Genomic DNA, 7,310 nt, shown 5'->3' on the forward strand with positions numbered 1-7,310 from the left:
CTACGAAACTGTTTCGAGCAGCAGCAGCAGCAGCAGTGAATAGGGTATATATACGTGGATAAGGAATAGCATGTATGATAGCCAACATCCGAAACGGATAGGAACTGTTGGAAGAAGAAGAAGGAAGTTCCCCAAGTCCACACAGGTCCACTAAAATATGTTTTGGTCATGACCACGTTCCCAAACCATTATCTTATAATTTTTGGCTCAGTTCAAAAGTGCATTTACCAAAAATTTGTGTTTTAGACTTGGTCGGGAAGCTTCAGCTTTGAGCCCACGGTACGCACTTATTAGATGTTTGGTTGCAAACAAACCTTAGCACAATTGATGTCATAGTTTAACAATGACTGTGGTGCTAATTCGTCACTTAACGCCTGTTAAGCGATAATAAACACCTGCTTAAATAACGTTGTTTTATCGTAGCGTATCTTTTGCCATTTAGCTTAATTATTTCGTTCTTGTATGTCAATTTATTATTTCACAAATCTACGGTCTTTGTTGAGTCCTTAGGAGCTTTTGGACAGAAGGCAAAAGTTAAAATAGCTTCACAAAATTAGTTATATTTTGTAATTTGCCCGCCAAATGCATATGTGCAATTAATTTATTATTTAATTCTACGGTATTTTCAATATTTATTGTCCACTTTTATTTAGAAAATTGTTTAATTGATCTAAATAACTTCATAGATTCATCATGTAAATATGAATGAAAATACTCAATAAATATATTGTTAGGGTTAAATTTAAGGAAGAATACGATCGATGCAAAATTCAATAATTTTAATGAACGCCTTTCACCGTCCACAGCCAAATCAATAATAAATAAACCCTTGGCAACGCCACCAGTTGTTTTTCCCACAAAATTTTCCCCCAGACAGCCGTGCCGTCTTCTGTCCCAGCCCTGAAGTAGCCCCGATGTTGCCACTCCCGTCCTGGGTGTGTCCCGCCTACCAGTGTTGCCGCTCTCGCCGTGGTTGCTCCGTTTTCCCAGGTTGCTTACAATATTTTTGTAATTCTATTTGTACAAGGTTGCACATGAAAGTATTTTGAAGTGAAGAAAAATGGGCCAATGATGCCTCCTGCCCACAATACATACCAAACAGTGACTCTTTTTGGATGCATCTGTTTCTGAACAATCACTCGTAGATTTGCGGAATCCCAAATGCGACAATTTTGTCGGATAACGAGGCCATTAAGATGAAAATCGTCACTAAAGATTATTTTCGTTCAAAAATCACCATCCAATTGTCGTTCCAAAATCCAACCAACAAATGCTTTTCGTTGCCCATGGTATTCCGGCTTTAGCTGTTGAGCCATTTCAACGTTGTACGCATGAAGCTTCAAATCTTTTGTTAAAATTCGATGCATGTGGTTGTGGAAAGCTGAACTCTATGCGGAATTGATGTGGTTGGGCTTTCTTCAACATTTGCACGTACTGCTGCGAAAAAAAATACCTTTTTTTCGTACTTTTCTACATCGTTTCGTTTCTTTGAAATCATCAAGTTTTGTTTTTCATATAGACCGGAAAAGGTACATAACGTATCCGAAGCTCTTCTAACAGCGAAGTCAACGAAAGCTATAAGACCGTATAATTTCTACCGGTACTTGGGTCAAAATGTGAGCGCTTTCCATAATTTACAGACATTTTTATTAGTAAGCGATAACAAAATTGAACTTGTCAGTTCTAACATATGTCAATAAGTATTTAATACACATCAGTATAAGAATTTCTCAAGAGATTTTTATTTTTCAATCACGAGAAGATCTATCAGAAGTTATGGTGGCGTTTCCTGGCCAGCACGATCGCCAGACCTGACTCCACTCGATTTCTTCCGGTGGGGTTACATTAAAAACCAAGTTTACGTTTAACATTTTGACACTGAGGACCGACTTTTGAGGGCAATTACCAAAGCATTAAACTCCATAACTTCAGACCTAGTATCTAGAGTTCTAGAGAGAAGTAGATTCAACGGTTAGAAGAGCGTACCTGAGTTTAGAAAATAATAATTTCCTTTTTGAACCTTTATTATACACTTTTTTAATTTTTTTCTGGTTTTAGTATGTTCATTTTATTTAAATTACTATTTTTGTATCACTTTTTTGCAATGCAAGGTTTTACACTGGTTTTAATAAGTTTAGTAACTGACAGGTTCAAAGCTAGATGTTTGACCTATGAAGCTGTATTCTTTCAGGACATTTATATAAAAAAAGTATTTTTTGACGGAAGAACCGCTACAAATCGCACTGTGTTAGGGCACATATGCAATAAGCGGGTACCCGTAATGTGGCCTGCCGTCAGGTTGCTCGTAGTATGCGGTAATCGCAACCGCGGCTTCCAATTGAAAGCCGCAATCAAGTGCGGCCAAAACTCAGTAATCAATAATAATTTCAAATACGGACGTTGACGAAGTCGTAACCATTTATTATATTTATTACATCTACAAACGTTATACAGTGTGTCGCACTTAAGATAAAAACACCCCTGTATTATATTTATTTCTGGAAGCCGGGTTTTCCGTTTCGGTACATAGGGAGAGCGTCATGAGCTTAATTTGTTAGGGTACCCATTTCTAACTTCAGATGAAAACGCAGCCTATTACGACTTTGCGAATAGGTGCAATTCGCTATATTTTGCGATGCGTTAGAGATATCGGCAAAAGTTACTAGAAAAAGTTGTTCAGAATGTTATTTTAACGGTAAATAACGAGTTTGAAGTCAAAAGTCAAATTTTGGCGTTTTTTTTAATTTTCACGCGAGGTCCGAAGTTTTCACTAAAGCAACGAAAAATGCAACAATACCTGACGAACCTTATGCTTGATAGTACCCCAGAAATAGAAACTTAATGTAAGGTCAGGAGAGCGGGGGGCTACTGTTCGAAAGAGCTTTTTCTGATGCACCGTCTACTTGGAAAAGCATTTTGTGTCACACGTTGATAGGCAGATCTTCGATAACATCCCATAATTCGTTATTAAAAAAATTAATCAATCGCTTAGCATGTGACGTAGTGTAGAAGGAAAACGGAAAAATTATTCTGTCATCTAAAATTCCGCACCACACATTAACTTTTTGTGAACAAATTAGAAATTGGCGTAAAAATTTAAAAAAATGCCAACATTTTATTTTTGACTTGAAACTCGGTACAGACTGTTAAAATAACATTCTGATCAACTTTTTCTAGTAACTGTTTCCGATATCTCTAAGGCATCGCAAAATATAGCGAATTGCCCCTTTGCGCAAAGTAGTAGTAGCAGGTTTTTATCTAAAGGTAGAAATGGGTACCCTAAACAATTAAGCTCATAACATTCTACCTCTGTACCGAAACTGAAAACCTTGATTCTAAAAATAACAGAAATACAAGGGTGTTTCCTTCTTAAGTGCGACACATTGTATAAAAAGCAAAAAAAAACCGAACCCACTGGGTACATCCTTTTTTGAAAACCCGAGAAGAAAAAAAGCAGTTTGCAATATTCTTCGAAGAGCTGACAAAATATGAAGATAAGTTTCTTGGATATACAAGAATGAGTTTAAAAAGATTTAAAAAATATTGAGCATTGTGAAAACATTTATCTCAAAGAAAGACACCCGACCATAGATAAAGACTGAAAAAACACACGAGGTCGGCTACCGGCAAACTGAACGAACAGTCTAAATTGTAAACGTGCGGCGGGCCGCTAGACGGGCCGCCTGGATCCAAGCAACCGTTCGGCCAAACGTGAAGCCGCATGAATATGTATGGATAAAAACCGTGTCGTTCCGTAAAAGATAACATACATTTTTATTGCATTCAACATTTTTTTAATTAATTCGGTCAACCGGGCGGCGGGCCGCAACACGGTTACCCGCTTAGTGTGTATGTATACTTATACATCATTAAATTCGCTATTATAAGACCTATCTAATACGTTATGTACTTTTTTCCGGTTCGTATAAAAAACAACTGGCTAATTGCCGGTTATGGAGCTAGCCAATCCTGAAGAAGAAAACTCCAAATTAAAATGTAATTCTCTATTCTGAACGCAAAACTATTCCATATCATCAGTTGTTATCAGCGTAAAGTTGTGTCAACGGTTGATTTGAATGAAGAAGATTTTCAAAAGTTTAAGTGGTTTTTCTGCAAGGACATAGAGGATGTGCATTTTTTTTCCATTGAAACTGCTTTATTTTTATTGTACTTTAAGGAAAAAACAGAAAGAACGCCAAACTCCGATAGACATAAATTACATGAGCACCATACGAATTAAAGATGAACATTGAACCCGTACAATATCTTATAGGAAAATATAAGTACTGCACGGGATAGTACCATTTATCGTAATCCTTTACCCTACATTCGTGCATACGCGCAGTCGAAAATCGCATACTGGTCAGCAATGTTGCCGAACTGCCACCAAAGTAAAAAATTACAATAAAAACAAAAAAATTATGCATTCAAGGTTCAAAACTTAGCAGAATTACGTCCATACACGAAATAGTAGACGACACTGATGAGCTCATACATATCGATGGTTCAGTTCAACAAACAGAGCAACAAGTCCAAATTTGGCCATTTTTAGTTTAATACGGCAATATGTCCAAAATTAAGTAGTTAATCTTTTGCATACAGCAACAACACGAAATGATTGAACTTGTCAACTTTAAATGATATATTTCCTTATTGCGTTAAGCCGAATTTATAATTATTCTAGTTTAACGAAGCAACAATTAGACATGTTGCTCTTTGATTTAAATGTATTCGATAATTATGACCATAGAGCAATATTTTGAGTTATTGCCTTATGGTACTGAACAAATCGCAAATATCTTATGTAATTCGCAGCAAATTTTGAGATTAATTGCTTGTCATTATTTTTTTGAGAGAATCGTGGGTTTAATGTTTGTGCTTTTCGTTTATTATAAATAGTTATTTAATTGCACAATGTATCAATTTAATTGCATGCAACGGTGTGGCGAAACAAGAGCTCAATATATGTTGCGTTTGGCAAGAAAAGAGGCAGTTTTTTACAAAGTAGGCAACAAAGTTTAAATTCATGTTTTTTTCAAATAAATAATAAAATAACCAAACTCCATTTGAAGGAAAAATCAGCCCAAATCGATGCGGAGAAAAAAAGTAATAAATGAATATACAAAAGATGGAACCTATACTATAATAAAAATAAATGTGGAGCCAGAATATACAGCGGACTTGGGTAGATACAGAAAACAATATAGAGGAAAACAATATGGGTAAAAAATATTTCGTTAATAACAATAACAACTTGATCGAATTAACAGATGGCACCAACCAAACCAATAATATTATTATTGCAGATAATGTTTCACACTTAGAACCAGAAGAGCACATTATTATCAACCATGATCAAGTTGTTGAGACTTTTTTTGGTAGATAATTTGCAGGGACAACTAGAGTTCTTAAATGTGGACACCCAGAACATCGTCCAAGTTGGAGATAATATTGATAATGAGTTTGCTGAGGAGATAAATACCATTATGGCAAATACCATTGAAGCTACTCTGGGAAATGTACAGGCACAAGATCAGAATATATCTCAACAGAATGCACCTCCTTCAGATACTTATTTACAGTAAGCATTCTATTGACATCGATTCTACCTGTTCGCCTGGCCACTTTTCTACCCACTCTTTTGAGAGCGATTCTTTAGAATCCAGTGCAGAATTTGACCTACCGGAAACTGAATAATGCAGAAGCTGTCGCTGAAGATGTTAATAACCACGACAATGAATCTGATACTAATTTGACGAGAAAACGCTTACGAAATCCTGATAAATGGGAAAGGTCGGTCGCTAAGAAGAGAAGAAATAACGGATTAGAATATGTTAATATCCGAAAAGAAGTAGTTGTTGCTCGTAAAGTTGGACTGATTTGCAATGAGAATTGCAGGCTACAATGCAGATATCTTTTTACTGAAGAAGCGCGGGATGAAAATCATAAAAGCTTTTGGAGCATTGGAGACATTAATCGCCAGAGAGACTATTTTTTGCAATGTATGCAACAAATCAATCCTAAATGCATACACCCAATAATTAAAGTTAGAGTTAAAAGTTTTCTACAACAAAAAAAAAATACAAAAAAGCAATAAATTTGTATCTCAACACAACAACTGATTAAAAGACGGGCACCTCAACATAGGAAACAAAGTGGACATGTCGCCTAATTACTAGTTTCATACGGCAACAAGTCACAAAATCATTACTAACGTCTTTAAAATTATTAAGACAAGTACTTTTTGTGACTTATTATTGTTATGAGACGCTCTGCTAGCAACAATCGCAGAACAAATAAATGAATCAGACTTTAGTCTGTTGTTTATTACAGTTTCAAAAAACCTGTAATATTTAACATTGAATTTCTCAAAACAATTATTTTTGACTTGCTGCTGTATGGAACTGAACCATCGATATCGGGGCCCAGCTGATTGCAGCCAGCAGATTGAAAATGAAATTAATTGTGTATGCATGCAAGGAAAATAAAATAAAGTATTTTCAGCTTTAGTTTCTCTATGGATGTCTATGAACGTGAAGTTTTTAATCGGTTAATTGGAATTATGATGAGTATCGGAAAAGTAGTGAAAATATACCATTTGGGTATTACTTATTACTATATATTTTATATCAAATAGTTAAGTATATTAAATCATTTGTTTACATGAAAAGGTTAAGAAAGTGGTAATGTTAAGAAAGGGCTAATATAGTACTGACAACTACGCGAAAAATTTCGGCGGAGCGCCGCAAAGAGCTGAACCATCAGGACGACCGTTGATTTGTTTTGGAAATTGGTGAATTTCAAAGACTGAAAAACTGAAAGGAAAACGGCATTATGTCGAAAAATGTACATATAGGAAAAATCTTGTTTGTTATGAAATTTTCTATAAGGTGAGTAGTCTTAATCGGCAATCCTAGTACCAAACTGTAGTGTAAAGGATTGCCTATTTTATTAATTATATTATAATTTGAAGTGTTCTTTAAGGAAAAAGACAAATTCGGAGGGACTCAAAGGACACAATCAACATACGGTCATTACGGCTGTTTACTTCACAAATTAACACTTACTGGTATTCTATTCACTGTATTTGATGATCACTCTACACTTTTCTTCTGATTACACCAGAATTTGCAGCAACATGAAATAAAGAGTTCCTTTACTTCTATTATCTGCACGATCTTGCACTCGTCTTTATCTATGTGCACGCATAGATAAAGAGTGCACGATCCAATTTGACATGTCGTGCAGAGAACGTGAACGATCCCATCGCCGATGTGATCATTTCCTTCCCCGCCCTTTCTACTATGGTT

At 35.6% G+C, this 7,310-nt stretch overlaps 1 long non-coding RNA gene across 1 annotated transcript; it reads right to left on the reverse strand.

Moving 5' to 3' along the window:
* Positions 1–764: 764 nt before the first annotated feature.
* LOC125504260 lies at positions 765–7,301 on the reverse strand. The gene is made up of 2 exons (XR_007281381.1): positions 7,068–7,301; positions 765–1,437 (listed from the first exon to the last, which is right to left on the reverse strand). It is a non-coding gene; the product is annotated as an uncharacterized LOC125504260 (long non-coding RNA).
* Positions 7,302–7,310: the final 9 nt, after the last annotated feature.

Source organism: Dendroctonus ponderosae, unplaced genomic scaffold (genome assembly GCF_020466585.1).
Source record: "Dendroctonus ponderosae isolate FM_Combo_2020 unplaced genomic scaffold, Dpon_F_20191213v2 Dpon_F_20191213_4, whole genome shotgun sequence".
NCBI classification, from domain to species: Eukaryota; Metazoa; Arthropoda; class Insecta; order Coleoptera; family Curculionidae; genus Dendroctonus; species Dendroctonus ponderosae.